At 40.2% G+C, this 16846-nt stretch overlaps 1 pseudogene; it reads left to right on the top strand.

The window, feature by feature from the left end:
* Positions 1-15175: 15175 nt before the first annotated feature.
* LOC100588648 lies at positions 15176-15924 on the top strand (annotated as a pseudogene).
* Positions 15925-16846: the final 922 nt, after the last annotated feature.

Raw genomic sequence — 16846 nt, 5'->3', positions numbered from 1 at the left:
GATTAAGTGTTAGTAATGTCTAGGATGCAATAGAAAACTGAGACAGAAGTTAAAACAAATGGGGATATGATGAAAGTGGTCTGGCTTGTATTTGTGTAGTAATAATGGAAAAAAAGGGAATTAGTATTAATAATTTGGAATATAATTTACCATAATTGACAAGTTATTGTGTTCAACATTCATTAATTAATTCATTCATCCATCCATCCAGCCAACTTGCTGAGCAGCACTGTGAGTCAGGTAGTGTGCTGGGCATTGCTGGTAAAGTGCAAAGGACAGGCTGAACCAAAGGTGCTGAGCGGGCCTTGGAGAGTAGGTGGCCTCTATGAAGATGAGGCCAACCACAGAAGTTGTAAAGTCGGGAAGAAGGAACTAGTTTTGTCCGACAATTTTGTTAGCTTTTAGACTCACAGATGTTAAGCTTCCAGTGGATATTCAGCAGGATATTGGCAATATGAATATTTTGAAATAGATTTTGAGTTTAGTCTGTGTGGTTGAAGATGGTTGAAGCCACAGAAGTGAAAAATGGCAAAGAATTAGAATCAGAGTTATTGGAAAGTTAAGTTGGTCTGTGTTATGACACCGCACATAAGCCAAGTGTTACTAGAAATAGAAATAAAAACTGAGAAATTAACGCTGAATTTGAGTGAAAAAAGAGAAGATGGAAAATAGACAAAATAACTCCTAATTTTATTGCATCTGTCTCTTCACTTTTCTGACTTGGCTTTGGTGATGGTTAATATGATGTGTCTACTTGCTAGGCTATAGTACCCAGATGTTTGGTCAAACATCAGATTAGATGTTGCTGTGAAGCAAGTTTTTTTTTTTTTTTCATTTGAGTAAAGCTGGGTGGGCCTCATCCAATCAGTTGAATGTCTTCACATAAAAAGCTAAGTTTCCCCACACCCTGACCCCAGGGAGAAGTTCTGTCTCCAGACTGCCTTCTGACTTGAGCTGCAACATCAACTCTTTCCTGGGGCTCCAGCCTGCTGGCTACTTTGCAGATTTCAGATTAGCCAGCTCCCACAATTGCATGAGCCAATTTTAAAAATAAATCTTTCTTTTTCTAGGCTGATCAGTAGATAAAGATAGAGCTACAGATTGGTCTGTATGTTTGCCTATATCTTTCTGTTGATTTGTGTCATATTGGTTCTGTTTCTCCGGAAGACCTTGACTAATACAGATTTTCACATAGCTAGAGTCAACATTGTGTTTTCTATTTATCGAGCTTGTTCTTTAGCATTTAGCTCCATCCCTGATTCTTTGAGTCCTTTGACAGACAATTCCTCTCTTTCCAGGCAGTTATCTGATTTTCCTTTTGCTCAGTAAGTGCTCTGTGTGTACCTCTCTTAGGCCATTATGTTATTGTAATTCTTGGCATATGTGTTTTTTCCGTAAAACTGATCTGTGAACTTCTTGCAAACTAGGAGCTGCTCCTACTAGCTTGTGTGGCTTGGGTACCCAGCCTAGTTGGCATGTAAGAATTTGTCACTGTGTGTCTGTTGAGTGAAAGGTTAGCTCTGATCTAACTCTTAAGTATGATACTAGGAAAGAAATGAAAAGGAGAAACATTAAAATGTAAAGTAAATGTGACCAAAAAGCCAGGAGAGGTTGGCAAGCACATGGTGAATATCTTCTGGATCTTCTCCTGGAATGCAGGTGTGAAATTTATTGTGGTTATCTCTGGAACACCACAGTGACCATTATCTAATCCGCATTTGTTTGTTTTTCAAGTTGTCAATCTTTATCCAGACTTGACTTTGCCCAGTGATGGCCAGATAAAGCCAGACTTTAAAATATTTCAGAGACATTTTCAGGAAAACACAGAAGTATCAAGAAGGACAAATAAATGCTTGTAACCTCATTATCCATGGTTAACTATGAACATGTTTTGTGTAGATTTTCCTAGAATGTTTTTTTTTCTTTGAGACAGAGTCTTGCTCTGTCACCAAGGCTGGAGTGCAGTGGCACAATCTCGGCTCACTGCAACCTCCGCCTCCCAGATTTAAGCAATTCTCTTGCTTTGACCTCCTGAGTAGCTGGGACTACAGGCGCTCACCACCACGCCTGGCTATTTTTTGTATTTTTTAGTAGAGACGGGGTTTCACCATGTTGACGAGGGTGGTCTCGAACTCCTGATCTCAGATGATCCACCCGCCTCAGCCTTCCAAAGTGCTGAGATTGCAGGCGTGAGCCACCGTGCCCGGCCTAGAATTTTTTTTTTTTTTTTTGAGATGGAATTTTGCTCTTGTTGCCCAGGCTGGACTGCAGTGGCATGATCTCGGTTCAGCACAACGTCTGCCTCCCGGGTTTGAGTGATTCTCCTGCCTCAGCCTCTCATGTAGCTGGGATTACAGGCATGTGCCACCACGCCTGGCTAATTTTGTATTTTTAGTAGAGACAGGGTTCCTCCATGTTGATCAGGCTGGTCTTGAACTCCCGATCTAAGGTAATCTGCCTGCCTTGGCCTCCCAAAGTGCTGGGATTACAGGTGTGAGCCACCACGCCCAGCCTAGAATTTTTAATATACACAGACATGTACAATGATAGCATACCATATATGCTGTTTTGTTACTTGCTTTTTTCAAGTAAATGTAGTAACATCTTTTGCTGTTACTAACTAGACATTATTTTTAATACCTGCATAGTATTCCACTACAGGGAAATATGTATTATTTGACAAATATCTGATTATTAGACATTTAATATTTCTTTTTCTTTTTCTTTTTTTTTGCCGTGAGTTCGGTGAACATATTTGCACATGTAGCTTTGTGTACTTGGCTATTATTTCCTGAAAATGGATTGTTAAAAGTAGAGTTCCTGGGTCACAGGTAACCATTTTTTTTTTAAAGGGGTTTTTTGCTATTTGTTACCTAAGTGGCCTCTAGAAATTTTTTTACCAATATACATCAATTCCAGCAGTGTATGAGAGTTGAAGTGTGTTCTTACAACAGGTATAGGTACATGACTGATTTTTTCTTTTTCTTCTGAGACAGGTTTTTTTCCCCTAAGTCTTGAATATTCTATATCAGATCTTGTTCAACCTGTTAAGCCTATTAGTGATTTTACCAGGATAAATGAATAGTCATCATATATCCATGCTTGTTTGAACAAAATACTCAAGCATCCAAAATATGAGTAGCCAGTCTTGCAGCATTTGTGAATGACTCACTTGTTTGTTTGAAATGAGAAAACATAGGAGGAGGCAAGTCAAATGACTATGAATCTTCTTTAAAGGAGCCATAATACAGTATGTAAGACCAAAGGACTAGCCCCAGTCCCAGCCTTTGGGGGATATACATTCAATCATGTTTTATTTATTGCGATACAATTGCAAACTAAAACAAAGGATACAACTATCAGTTAAAAATAATGGCTTTCCAAGGACCAGGATCCTAACCTTTCAGTTTGTACCTTAATGTGCCTCTGAGAAGAAATGTTAAAAGAGTAATATTATAGGTTCATTGGATTTTTCTCATGGATTATGGTTAAACTACACTTGTAATGTTATTTAATAACAATCCAGGAATCTTTTAGATTAGAAAGGAATCTGTGAAAGCTATGGTGTTTATTCTTTTTGTTTGTTTGTTTATAAAGATAACTAGGGCAAAGGATTATCATTCTCAGATTTTTTTTCTGAAAAAAAGTTTGTTCTAGAATTAAATTTGTTTCTAGCTGAAATTATTATTATTGTTATTATTATTTTTTTAGAAATGGGTCTCCATCTGTTGTCCAGGCTGTAGTGCAGTGATACAATCATATCTCACTGCAGCCTCAAACTTCTGGGCTCAAGTGATCCTTCTACCTCAGCCTCTCAAGTAGCTGAGGCTACAGGTGTGTGCCACCACTTCTGGCTAATTATTTTCTAATTTTTTGTAGAGACAGAATCTTATTTGGTTACCCAGATTGGTCTCGAATTCTTGGCCTCAATCAAGCAGTCTTCCCACCTTAGCCTCTCAAAGTGCTGGGATAATAGGCATGAGCCACCTACCTGTCCCAAGCTGAAATTATTAAAGAATCTTTTTCCTGCTTAGATTTACTTCATTCTCTATTTAATGAAGACATGCTTTGACAGAATTAGTTGTGGTGTTTCTTTCTTTCTTTTTTTTTTTTATTTGAGACAAGGTCTCACTCTGTTCTTAGTCTGGAGGGCAGTGGCACAATCATGGTTCACTGCAGCCTTGACTTCCTGGGCTCAAACGATCCTCTCACTTCAGCCTCCTGAGTACTTGGGACTACATGTGTGGGCCACCATGTCCAGCTAATCTTTTTTTTTTTTTTTTTTTTTTTTTTTTTTTGAGATGGGGGCTTGCACTGTCGCCCAGGCTGGAGTGGAATGGCATGATCTCAGCTCACTGCAACTTCTGCTTCCTGGGTTCAAGTGATTCTCCTGCCTCAGCCTCCCGCGTAGCTGGAATTACAGGCTCACCACCTTGCCTGGCTAATTTTTTAAAAGTTGAACTTCTACACAGAGTACAATGGTGTTACCAGGGGCTGGAGTGGGAGGTGGGAGAAATAGGAGATGTTGGTCAAAGGATATACAGTTTCAGTTATGCAGGAGGAATACGTTCTGGGGGATCTAACATACAGCCTGGTAACTATACATGATAATGTATGAAATTTGTTAAGAGAATACATCTTAAGAGTATTCTCTTGTTAAGAATACTTGTTAAGAGAATTCCACCATACACATACATAAAAAAAGTAACTATGGGAGGTGTTGGATCTGTTAATTAGCTTGATTGTGGTAATCATCTCAGAATGTATATCAAATCGTGTATGAATCTTCTTTAAAGAAGCCATAATGGGCCGGGCGCTGTGGCTCACGCTTGTAATCCCAGCACTTTGGGAGGCCGAGGCGGGCGGATCACGAGGTCAGGAGATCGAGACCACAATGAAACCCTGTCTCTACTAAAAATACAAAAAAAAATTAGCCGGGCGTCGTGGCGGGCGCCTGTAGTCCCAGCTACTCGGACAGGCTGAGGCAGGAGAATGGCGTGAACCCGGGAGGCGGAGCTTGCAGTGACCCAAGATTGCACCACTGCACTCCAGCCTGGGCAATAGAGCGAGACTCCGTCTCAAAAAAAAAAAAAAAAAAAAAAAAGCCATAATGTAGTATGTAAGGCCAAAGGACTAACCCCAGTCCCAGCTGGGACTACAGGTGTGTGCCACCACACCCAGCTAATTTTTGTAGTTTTAGTAGAGACGGGGTTTCACCATGTTGGCCAGGCTGGTCTCGAACTCCTGACCTCATGGTCCACCAGTCTCGGCCTCCCAAAGTGCTGGGATTGCAGGCATGAGCCATCATGCCTGGCCAATTTTTATGTATTTTTTTTGTAGAGACAGGGTTTCACCATGTTGCTCAGGCTGGTCTCAAACTCCTGGGCTCAAGTGATCCACCTGCCTGGGCCTCCCAAAATGCTGGGATTATAGGTGTGAGCCACCACGCCCAGACTTGTGGTAGTATTTCTTTTTTTTTGTTTTTTTGAGATGGAGTCTTGCTCTGTTGCCCAGGCTGGAGTGCAGTGGCACGATCTCGGCTCACTGCAAGCTCCACCTCCTGGGTTCATGCCATTCTCCTGCCTCAGCCTCGATGGTGGTATTTCTTATCTCTTTTTACTGCTGTTAAATTAAGGAGGTATAGGGGATGGAATAAATATTGCTTTCTGTGTCTTTGGTCAGGGTCTGTATTTTTCTCTCCCAGATTTCAAGGGTGGAGTACTTTTATTATATAAATGGTTTTGTGTAATCAGGTCTGAGTTTGATTCCTTAAATATTCAAGTGGAAGTACTGAGACACATGTCAACCTTAGATTCAAGTAATAGATCACTGACACCTTAGATGTTTCAACACAGCTCAGTTAAGTAGAGGAAGTGTACGAAATGAATAAAGGATTTAAAAGCAGTGCTGATACTGGGTATGCTACTGCAGAAAGGAACTACGTAGGTGTATATCCTTGTGCTAGCTGTAGTTAAAACTGCTAGGTTAAGCCACTGGAGCTCATGGGTCTTCAGAGATGCAGTGTTTTGAATCAGCCATGGAGTAAGAGGAATGTGAGGTGTTATTTGAAGGAAGGACATCATACAGGTGTTTTAGAGAAGATGTTGTAGGAATGGACAGGCATGGTGGCTCGCACCTGTAATCCCAGTATGTTGGGAGGCCAAGACAGGTGGATTATTTGAGGTCAGGAGTTTGAGACCAGCCTGGCCAACATGGTGAAACCCCATCTCTACCAAAAAATACAAAAATTAGTCGTGATTGTGCATGCCTGTAATCCCAATTCAGGAGGCTGAAGATTTGCTTGAACCCGGGAGGCAGAGGTTGCAGTGAGCTGAGATCGCTCTACTGCACTCCATCCTGGATGACAGAGTGAGACTCCGTCTCAAAAAAAAAAAAAAAAAAAAAAAAGATGTGGTAGGAAAAATAACTCTTAATTAGCTCATTATGTTAGTTGCTAGACTTAGATTATATTCAATTAATGTAATAAGCAAAACGTCATGAAGTATTTTTACCACTGGGTATTTTTATAATTCCTGTGCTCCTCCATCCCCAAAGAGTCAACTGTTAGGTGTTAGAGCATCATTCTTTCAACCCCAGATGCATAACTTGGCAGGAAGTGCCCAGCGTTTTCTTGGCTATTCTTTGGTTTTGGAGAAATATTAATTCTCCTTCACAGCTGACATTCAGAAATACCTTAAATTTTAAAATATGTTCAGTAGTAGCCAAGAGGAGCATGAGGGTGATTTTTACAAACATTAAGAATTACGGTCTAGGCTGGGCACCATGGCTCACACCTGTAATCCCACTACTTTGGGAGGCCGAGGCAGGCAGATCACCTGAGGTCAGGAGTTCGAGACCAGCCTGGCCAACATGGTGAAACCCCATCTTTACTAAAAATACAAAGATTTGCCGGATATGATGGCGGGTGCCTGTAATCCCAGCGACTCAGGAGGCTGAGGCAGGAGAATCACTTGAACCTGGGAAGTGGAGGTTGCAGTGAGCCGAGATCGTGCCACCACACTCCAGCCTGGGTGACAGAGCGAGACTCTGTCTCCAAAAAAAAAAGAAAAGAATTATAGTCCACTTCTCAAGCATGTTATACATAGTGACTTCCTTATTCCCTTGCCCTTTGTCAGTATATGTCAATGTTTGGTTGGTGTCCAGCCCTGTCTTGGTTACAGATAAAGTACAGGTTACTTTACCAGGCTGTGGACATAATAGGTATGGGGGAAACAGGGATAAAACTATAAATTTAAAATAAACAAAATGTAAGAAAAGTCCATCTCCTTCCTACTAGCTCCAAGAAATTCCTTTGGTCATCAGAGTGGATTTTGTTAAGTTATTTACAATTCCTTTAATCTCAATTTAAAATTAGAAGGATTTGGATGGTCTTATTTATGGACCCAGCAATCCCACTACTGGGTATATATCCAAAGGAAATGAAAAAAATCACCACATCAAAGAGATACCTGCACTGCCATGTTCATTACAGCATTATTTGCAATACCAAGATATGGAAACAACCTTTGTCTTTCAGTGGATGCATGGATAAAGAAAATGTGGTGTTTATTTACAATGGAATATTATCCAGCCTTACAAATAAGGAAAGCCCACTATTTGCTATGATATGGATAAGCCTGGAGAGGATATTCTGTAAAGTGAAATCAGCTAGACATAGAGTCAAATACTGCATGGTATCACTTATAAGTGGAATTTTTAAAAAGTTGAACTTCTACAGAGAGTACAATGGTGTTACCAGGGGCTAGAGTGGGAGGTGGGAGAAATAGGAGATGTTGGTCAAGGGGTATACAGTTTTAGTTATGCAGGAGGAATACATTCTGGGGGATCTAACATACAGCCTGGTAACTATATATGATAATGTATGAAATTTGTTAAGAGAATCATCTCAGAATGTATATCAAATCGTGTTGTACACCTTAAATATATACAATTTTTATTTGTCAATTATACCTCAGTAAAGCTGAGGGCAGAGGAGGAAGTGGAGAGTTAGAGAGACTCCTATAGCCTCATTTATGGACCATAATAGAACTCAGTAACAGCTAGAGACTTCACTTTCAGGAGATGGCTGTAGATAGCAAAAGATTTCTGCCAAGATAGTTTTACAATTTCCTCATCACTAGTTTTATTATTTTATTCTTTCATAAACTAAGAAATATGTTGTTTTTTCTTTTAATATTTTTAAATATTAAATCTTATGTTGAATTATATGTTAAACTCTTTTTTTGGCAGTTGTTTTCTCATTGAAATTATTTATAGACTCATTTTTCTTTTTTTTTTTTTGAGGCGGAGTCTCGCTCTGTCGCCCAGGCTGGAGTGCAGTGGCGCAATCTTGGCTCACTGCAAGCTCCGCCTCCTGGGTTCACACCATTCTCCTGCCTCTGCCTCCCGAGTAGCTGGGACCACAGGCGCCCACGACCACGCCCGGCTAACTTTTTTGGTATTTTTAGTAGAGACGGGGTTTCACCGTGTTAGCCAGGATGGTCTCGATCTCCTAACCTCGTGATCTGCCTGCCTCAGCCTGCCAAAGTGCTGGGATTACAGGCATGAGCCACCGCGCCTGGCCTAGACTCTTTTTTCTTACCTATATTTAGTTCATTTTTCAAATAGTTCAGAGATATTGTAGAAGCACCCAACTTCCAGACAGAAATTGAAGAAGTGTTTCATACAGACAAGGTGAATCAGCCGTAGTGTTGCTTCCCTCTCTTTACTGTGTTAACAAGTGTAATAAAAGGTAAATCTATGAGAAATGAAATATAAATGTTTTCATGTTTGATCATTCTTACTATTTAAAAGAAAAAGCATTGGCTTTAGGGCTGACAGCCTGCCAGGATGTGTGGATCTTCGAAAATAGGAGGAGCCAGGTCCTGAATGACATTGTTGAGCAGCTGCACTAATCTTGGATGGATGGACAGACTGCAGACTGGACGTTCTGTTACATGAGGAAAAAAAAATGTCTGTTTACCCCAATGCAGGGTTTTTTTTTGTTGTTGCAGGTGAAAGCATTCCTAATGATACATTATCTATGGGGAAAAATTAGCACCACACTTTTCATTGATCTTGTTACTGAGACTTGAAGAGCATCTAGAATATTATGGGGAAATGGAAGCTCTGATCTAGATAGTAAATCCACATATGAATGAGAAGAGAGAAACAAAAGTTGCTAATGTGTAATGAGGTGATAGACACAGGCACACTGAGGATTCGCGTTTGCAGTTGACCACTAAATAAAATTGACATTCCATCTCCAGGCTTGGGTATACTCAGGCTTCCCTTTTTTGGCAGCTTCTTTTGAAGCTGAATGCTTTTTTGGATCACATCAATAGCACATCCTAATTAGCCAGCTAGGAAAACATTATTAAGAAACCCGAGGCAGGTTCTCAACACCACAAATTATCCTAGGAGGACAACCACGAAGAAAACTTATGTTTCCTTACACGCCATGTTTTAATTACTCATTTCCATGTTTATCAGCTGCAGTAATCCAATCTCATCTATAGAAGATTTAAACCTGACATGTTATCGCTTGAATCTGTCTTCACTATCCTCCACCCTGTAAAATATGCACATTTCAGCTCACAGGTGCTGATCTTCTGCAGTTTGAACTGGATTTCCATGCTGACCGTACTCATGCGTAATTGGGCAATCACACAAATGCATTGCTCTGAGAGGGCCGCATGATTTACAGCCAAAACATCTTAGGAAGTTTCCAATACCGAGGCACCTGAAAAATCAACACAGATTTTGTTCTGTTGAAAAACCAGGTTTTATAAAATTGGAGTTAACGCATTTTTAATTCTCATTTTATTGAGCTTTTCTATAATTTTGTAAAAGAAACTCGTAAGTTTTCAGAAAAGTTTTATAAGCAAATTATCAGAGGCCTTGGATGACATTAGAAACACAGTGCCAAAGATTCATGTTTGTAAAGATACCAGAAGAAGTCATTCCTTTCATCAAGGACCGGTGCTTAAGCATTTTAGATCCACAGTTTGTGTCTTTGTCACATGGGTTTCTCCTCGGAGTCACGAGTTGCCTGCGGCATCTCCAGGACCCACTGAAGGCAGAAAGAAGAGGAAAGAGGGAGGGCTTTCTCTGAATGAGGTTTTTTGGGGGAGGTAAGCTCTTTCTGGTGACTTCTGCTTTCATCACATTAGAGCTGTGTATGTCAACTTCCAGCTGCCTCGGTGGGGGTCTTGTGTTTTTATCAGGGCACATGGCTGCCCTAGAAAGTAATTGGTGTTGTATTAATACAAAAAGAGAGGGCAGTGGGTACTGGATTGGTACAACAGTATATGCCATGGTATGCTGTTACAATTTTGTTGATTTTATTTGGATATAATCCTTTTGAATAATTGCTCCCATCAAAGTGGTAGTACTTCATGTGGCTTTGCTTAAATCTTTTTTTAGTTTCAAAGTTATGAAAATAAACTTAGTACTCATTGTATTAGCAAGTAAAGGACAATTGTAATTTTGTTTTCAACTATTGCTGTTGAATGTGATCCATTTTTCTCTGACTCATCTTAGTGTTATAAACCAGTTAAAAGTCATGCCAAGTTAGGTGTCTGTTTCACGGATTTTTAAAACATCATTCCACAGCCTCTTAGGAAGCAGCTACTTTTCTAGGGAGAATGGACAGCAAGAGATCAGTGGATGGGAATGATAAGAAATATCCTGTGACCTCAAAGAGCTTCTAATCTGCTGGGCCAAGCAGGAGAGCAGTTGGTAACTATAGTGAAAGGAAGCATGAAATACAAGCTAGATATGGAGGTTAAAGGAAACATTTCTACAAGTCCTGCAGGAAGAGAGTGACAGTGAGGACATAAAACAGAGGTAATGTTATTGTTTCATTTCCATATTTTTAGTTGTATTTTTATGAAACTCAATTAGTATATTACAGAAAGATCTTGTCACTTTAGTGAGGAAGGAAAAGGGACTTTATGAGTCAAGGATGTCATTAGAACATGTTAATTCCTCTTAGTCTCTTTCCTTCCTTGTTTTAGAGCTCTGCCAACTCCCGGTGCTTCAAATAGCCACTTTCGGTGCGTGAATATGTTATGGATTTTAGTTTCCCCAAATAAAATATTGTAACCTAATCAAATTATCCACCAGTATGGAGATAAATTCTTCAAAATCAAAGCTTATAGAGCAGACACTGTCAACCTCTTTTCACACATCCTCTGACTCATATCATTCATGTGCACACCCCTCAGAGCGTGGGTGGTTTCTTTTCACATAATTAGAATCATACTATATGTATTGTTCTGCAACTGGCTTTTCCCCACCTCGTAACAGCTTTTAAAAATTCTTTTCTCCTCAGTATACATGGAATAGTGTTTTTTTTGTTTTGTTTTGTTTTTCAGTCAAGGCTGGTACCACCCTTACCTGGGGATTTAAAAAACAAAATATGTGGGAGCATTTTATGGAGAAATAGTTGGCCCAGAATACTAATAACATCTCATTGAGAAACAATGATATGTGTACTGAAAAGAAGTTGAATTTGTTATATAGAAAAAAAGAGAGAATGATATGGAAATATCTGCTGTTCTTAATATTTCTTTAAAAAAATTAAAATAATTTAAAAAATATGATTGTACCATAAGTGTTTTCTTATCAATGGCCAGTGTCTTTACACATCTATTGGTTTGCATGTACAAGAGCATAGCACAAACTAGAAGAATTGCTGGGTCAAAGGATATGCGTGTTCAAAATTTAATGATGCTCTCAAATCACTCTCCAAAAATGCTGTACAAAATTGCAGTCCTAATAACAGCATACACATTTTCCCACATCCTTTTCAACACTTGATAGTATCAGTTAATTTTTTTTGCAAGCATATTAAGAAAAAATAAAGTCTTGTTTAAATTTCCATTTTCCTGTCCAAAAAATGTCTGCAACAGAGTACTTTCAGTTTAATGATAAATGACTAATTTGCTCTTAGATATGCAGTTAGTGCTCATCTGCTCTGGATTCTCTGCTGCCTATTTCGTTCATGTTTCAAAAACAGACTCATTTACAAATCAGTCACCTCTTTGGAGTGTCTTTTTAGTCCTATCTGCACAGGGTGTCACACTGATCCTCATTGGCAGGAGTAAATTTTATGAAGAACTATGAATTGGTATTTGCATAGAGGGAGCTGTATTTTCCAAACTGTGGTTGCTACTGCATCACTGGGTTGGTGAAATCAAATTAGGGACAATGAGCAATGTAAACAAGGAAATAGAATATAAAATATTGGAGCGTATCATACAGTAAGGGTAAGACATGTTTCGTGAAACATTTCATATGTATTTGTGTTTTGAATATGGGTTTCTATGTACATATATATGCATATATAATAAGCATACTGCGTTGTGATGTGAAATATCTCTGAGCTAAGGAATGCTGATATGGAGAATCTCAGCTTTAAACATTTATTCAAAGCACAGTTTATTTCTGCCCTGCCTGAGGCAACAGTTTCATACTTGATTGTGGTATTTCAGAAAATAAGTTGCCAATCATAACAATACTTTGTGATGGATTAAAGACTAAGGCTGTTTTTTTTTTTTTTTTTTTTGAGATGGAGTCTTGCTGTGTTGCCAGGCTGGAGTGCGGTGGTGCAATCTCGGCATCTCAGCTCACTGCAATCTCCGCCTTCTGGGTTCAAGTGATTCTTCTGCTTCAGCCTCCTGCATAGCTGGGACTACAGGCACGCGCCACTACGCCTGGCTAATTTTTGTATTTTTAGTAGAGACGGGGTTTCACCTTGTTGGCCAGGATGGTCTTGATCCCTTGACCTCGTGATCCACCCTCCTCGGCCTCCCATAGTGCTGAGATTACAGGCTTGAGCCACCGTGCCTGGCCAAGACTAAGGCTTTTTAAGAGGAACTTAAATGCTTAGAGATACATGTCACCTAGTTGGACCTGGAAATATAATAGGTGTGGAAAGTCAAATTGTCTTGAGTGCAGAATGAAGAAATGAAGTTTTACACCCTACTAAATTTAATTTCACTGAGCAATTTAATTTTTCCTTGCTCCAGTGCAGTTACTGAACTTGACTCTGTGGTAGCTGTTCAGCTCTGCAGGCAAGAGAATGCAGAGGAAATCCTTGAATTTCAACAGCCTCTCCCTGTGAGTGGGCACAAGTGCAACTGATTATCCAAAAGTAGTTGCTTAAACTAATTTAGACTATTTAGTTAACCTCAATCCCAGTGCTGATCTTATGTTGCTTAGAAAATTACCTGTTGGTGATTATAATAAATGGAGGTAATTAAAATTTAAAAAAGTGATGGAACATTCTGCAAGTGGGTGTATTTAATTATCTGGCAGGTGTTCATATTTCTACAGTGTGAAACTTGTGCATAAACAATGGCCTTTCTGATAGAAATTCTATTCACACTTTTGTGTTTCTCCCCTTTTAGAGGTAGGTATTTTCAATTGCTTGGAGAATAACAGTGATGATCTAACTAATTTGTTTTGCATTGTGTGTTTCCTAAGTGGTTATATATTTTTTTGCTTGTTTTACTTCAACTGATTCTAACTTTTCTTACTTGAATTACTGTTGTTCAGTAATTGCATCTTCATACAAAATGATATGAATGGAAACATGATTTTCTAGATTTTAAAGTAATTTTAGAAAAATTGGGCTTTTAAAGTTCTGTGATACAGCCATACCTTAATTTTTTTTTTTTTTTTTTTTTGAGATGGAGTTTCACTCTTGTTGCCCAGGCTGGAGTGTAATGGCCTGATCTCGGCTCACTGCAACCTATGCCTCCCGGGTTCAAGTGATTCTCCTGCCTCAACCTCCTGAGAAGCTGGGATTACAGGCATGAGCCACCACGCCTGGCTAATTTTGTATTTTTAGTAGAGATGGGGTTTCTCCATATTGGTCAGGCTGGTCTCGAACTCCTGACCTCCGGTGATCTGCCCGCCTCAGCCTCCCAAAGTGTGCTGGGATTACAGGCGTGAACCACCGCGCCTGGCCAGCCATACCTTAATTTAAATTTTATAAGGTATTACTGATACATTTTAACAAATGTAAACACAAAATAATAAATATTATTTCATCTAGCAAAGAAGATGAAGTGAAAGTTCTTTAAGGACTATCAACCAGAACATAAAATTATTGAATACTAATGTTCTGATACAGTTTCATGGTCTATATTGTTAATAAGAAATAGAAGCAGTATTAACATTGAGTATACTTATTGTGTTACTTTAAATTTAGGTAAAATTATTTAACCCCAAAAAAGTGTGAAATAATTTTATACATATTCAGTCTAATCGTATCTTTGTGATGGTATTTTCTGTTGATCTCATTTGTGTTTGGTCAGTGGTAGCAAGGTATCTGATACCTATTGTGATTTCCAGTGGGCACCTCCTGTCAATGTAACTTTGCTCATGTAAGCGCCTTGAGCTCTTTGCTGGTGGTGAGTGTGACGACTGACATTTCTGTCATGTAGCTTCTGGAATGTTGTTAGGAGATCCTTCACATGAGTATATGGATAGTATATATGCTCTGGATCCGTGTTATCACCCTTATCCCCTTCCTCTTGGAAAACATTCCTTTCCATTCACCTTCCATCTAAAGAAGCTGCTGCTACATCTGGAAAGAGGAGACAAGGTTAGGGTTAGGTGATTTCTGAGTGAGCATTGAAGTTTCGTTTCTACAACTGTTCTATTTTGTTAACGTGTGTCATAACTTAAAATGATGTAAATGCTAATTAAACCAATTGGCTTGATGAAAGAAGCTTGCATATTACAAAAAGAAAGTCTTATTAGTAGACGTTTAGAAATACAAAGGAAAACTGTCATACAACAGTTTGTGCTCCAAAATTTATTTTGTGAGTTTCTTTGAATAGAATTCTTTGTGTTCCTTAACGTTTTTGCTTTTCCTAAGATTTGACGTCTCCAAATTTAAATAAGAAATGGAAAAAGCTTGTCAACATTTAGGTTAAACTGAAGAAATACCAATAAAGGTCAGTTGTAATACATATGCGTTTTTTTCTTTGAAAAACATTAGATATTACATTAAGTTGGTTGGCATGTGTAGCTATTAAAGCTTAACAGATGAGTTTTATGGCATGTTATCAAAATACGAGGTAATTTAGAAGAACCTTGTTACAATGAGATCGAACTTGCTTTAATTAAGGAAGACCCAAACACAAAGCCTTATGTGCTGGGGAGGAAGGTCCTCTATCTGCCAAGCTTCTTCACCTACACCAAGTATGTTGTGCAAGTGGATGGTAAGATAGGGCTGTTCCGAGGCCTGAGGCCCCGGCTGATGTCCAATGCCCTCTTCACTGTGACCCGCGTAGCATGAAGAAAGCTTTCCCTCTGGATGAGATCTAGCAGGTTGCCAACAAGGGTGATATGAAGACTTCCCTGAAGAAAGTTGTGAAGGAGACCTTCTATGGGATAATGATGCAGTGCGTGTCCCACATGTTGGCCCACCCCCTGCATGTCATCTCAATGTGCTGGACGGTCCAGTTTGTGGGATGGGAAGCCAAGGACAGTGGCGTGCTGAGCTCCACTGGGAAGCTTTTCAAAGAGGAAGGGCTGCTGGGATTTGTTGGATTAATCCCTCACCTCCTGGGTGATGTGGTTTTCTTGTGAGGCTGTAACCTACTGGCCCACTTCATCAGTGCCTACCTGGTGGATGACAGCTTCCACCAGGCCCTGGCCATCCGGAGCCACACCAAGTGCCGGACAGAGATTGCAGTGAGCATGCTGACCTACCCCTTCCTGCCAGTTGGTGACCTCATGGCTGTGAACAACTGTGGGCTGCATGCTGGGCTCCCCCGTTACTCCCCGGTGTTCAAATCCTGGATTCACTGCTAGAAGTACCTGAGTATGCAGGGCCAGCTCTTCCGAGGCTCCAGCCAGCTTTTCTGCTGGGTGTCATTAGGATCATGCTTTGCCCCGGAGTAACCTGAATCATCTAAAAAACACAGTCTTAACCTGGCCACCATGAGTGAGGCCTGACCATCTCGGGATACCTGCAAGACTACTCCAACCCAACAACAACCAGATGTGCTCCAGCCCAGCCGGGCTTCAGTTTCCGTATTTGCCATGTGTCTATCCAGGTGTGGAGTTGGGTGGAGGTGAGGCTGCACCCAGTGGATTGGGTCACCTGCCAGACCTGGGAAAGGTCGGGGGAAATGGGGAGTTGGCAGAATCCCTGTACCTCCTGGATTTGCTGAGTCTGTCTTGTGCAGAGGGCCAGAGAATGGCTCGTGGGGGCCCAGGTTGGACAGGGAAAGGATAATGGGGTCAGAACCCACTCCATCCACCCCTCCAGTCAGCCCAGAGCCCATCCTGCAGCTCAGCTGGGAGCATCATTCTTCTTTGTAAATAGGGCGTGATCCCCTGGCACACGGCCACCATCATGTCTGGGCCTATGCTGGTAGGCAAATGCTAGGCTCTGCCTGCGTTTTTCTCAACACTATTTTTAAGGAGGGCAGCACCTTCCTCTGAATGGGAAATCATGTGACTACTCAGAATGTGTCCTCCTCATCTAATGCTCATCTGTTTAATGGCGATGCCTCACATATAGGATCTGGTTACCTGTGGAGTTGTGAATACCCAGAGGTTGGGCAGATCAGCGTCTCTAGTCCTATCCAGTTCATGGTAAGATTTGACCCCATCTCCTGCAAATAAATGTATTGATGGTGGAAAAAAGAAAAAAAAAAAGAAATAGAATTCCCCGGTTTTTTTTTTTGATGGCTTTACAGAAGGAAATAAAGATATATATTACATATAGGTCCAATTTAAGGAAGATTCATAAAGTATCAAGTTTCAGAATGGCTTCATTGACTTGAGGAAGTAAAGCTATTGAATACAAAGGGTATGT

Source organism: Nomascus leucogenys, chromosome 3 (genome assembly GCF_006542625.1).
Source record: "Nomascus leucogenys isolate Asia chromosome 3, Asia_NLE_v1, whole genome shotgun sequence".
Lineage (NCBI taxonomy): Eukaryota > Metazoa > Chordata > Mammalia > Primates > Hylobatidae > Nomascus > Nomascus leucogenys.
This window is presented reverse-complemented; position numbering and strand designations above follow the sequence as displayed.